The 1,509-nt window shown below is 51.2% G+C and overlaps 1 protein-coding gene across 1 annotated transcript in view; it reads left to right on the forward strand.

The window, feature by feature from the left end:
- Nucleotides 1-803: 803 nt before the first annotated feature.
- Nucleotides 804-1,509, forward strand: part of SPTBN2 (spectrin beta, non-erythrocytic 2) — a 38,375-nt gene continuing 37,669 nt past the window's right edge. Inside the window, exon 1 of the mRNA XM_073883420.1 lies at nt 804-1,054. The gene's annotated coding sequence lies outside the window, so the exon portion shown is untranslated. The remainder of the gene's footprint in view (nt 1,055-1,509) is intronic.

Consider the following 1,509-nt stretch of genomic DNA (forward strand, 5'->3'; position numbering starts at 1 on the left):
GAATCAGACTATCAGAGCTAGAAGAGAGCTTCAGGGTCATCTTTTCGTGCAACTCCCTGATACCCCTCTCAACCCATTTTTAGACTGGGAAAACCAAGGCCAGGTAGGTGAGATGATAAAACCAGATAGGATTGGTAGCAGGGCTTTTTTTTTTTTTTTTCTTTTTTTTCCTTGAAAATTTTTTCAAATAAATTTAAAACAAATAATTTCACCTTGCCAAAATTATAACTGGAAAACACTTCAATCACAAATTTGTTTCACTATGTGTGCCCTTTCAGAAAGGAGCAAAATCCTACAACTCCATTACCCATAAATAAATAAAACCTTAAACCCAATAATTCATGCAAAGCCCATTCTTCACATTGCCCTTACTTGGCCATTTCAGGCATTTCCCTGTTGGAAATTGGCCCGCATCTTCAGGAACAGAATAATCTAATGGTTAAATTCTGATTGCTTTGTATGAAGCCCAATCTATTATTACTAGTTCATCTGCGAGCTTAGTCTCCTAGTCTGGAAGATCAGTACCTACCTCTTAGAGCTGGAAAGTGGGGTGGGAGGTCACATGGGATGATGCACTTTTAATACCCAGCTGACACTTTATAACTTTATTATTATTTGAGCATAATTCTTTTCTCTCTCAAGCAGATAGCAATTCACCTTGCTTAAGGACCTAAGACCTTCGACCACTCAGATGCTACCAAACCAAGGAGAAACCCAGCTGTGCCAGGCCTAGAAATGTCCACCCCCACCCCCACTCCCTTTTAAGACAGTGAGTAGGCCAGAATTCTCCTGGTTGATAAATGAGAGGAGCTGAGAAGGAGCAGAGAGAAGCTGCAGTGATGACTATTCCGAGAATCTGATCTGCGAGCAGGCGAATCTCCACCACGTATACCATGGAGACGCTTTGGGAAAGAGAGCCGGCCTACCTGCCTGAAGAAGGATGCTCGAGAGAGGGGCTGGATGAGAGAATTGCTTAAAGGGAGATGAACTGGAGGTGCCCAAAGAGGAAAATTTGAAAAGGAAAACAGAGGCCGAATTTTGGGAAACCTGGGCGGTGAGTGCCGTTAAAGGAAGGATTGCGTGTCGCGGGGATACAGATTTTGGAGAAAAAGAGGAGTAGGGACAAAGGTGGGGGTCCTCAAACTGCGGAGCCTGAGCCCCGCAAGCTGTGGGGGGTACCCAGATGGCCCAGGGTTGACCGGAAGGCGGCATTATGGGGGGGCACACATACGGAAAGTGGCGGGGGTCGGGAGCCGGTCCCAGAGCGGCCGCCGCGTTAGCCCCGGGGAAGGTCAGCGACCCGGGGCGGGGGAGTTGTGCGGAGAACTGCGAGGGGCCGCGGTTGCCATGGCGCCGGGCGGGGAGGGGGTGATTCGGGCCCCGCCCCGAGCCCCGCGGGGCCGCCGGCTCCAGATGGTCCCGGGCCTCCCGCGGGAGCCGGCAGCCTGCGGCAGGGGGAGGCTATTGTCCTCCTTCCGCGGCGCCGCAGTCCCGCCGCTCGCGCCCGCG

This window comes from Callorhinus ursinus, unplaced genomic scaffold, assembly GCF_003265705.2.
Source record: "Callorhinus ursinus isolate GAN/ISIS: 27379988/994484 unplaced genomic scaffold, GSC_fseal_2.0 scaffold51, whole genome shotgun sequence".
NCBI lineage: Eukaryota > Metazoa > Chordata > Mammalia > Carnivora > Otariidae > Callorhinus > Callorhinus ursinus.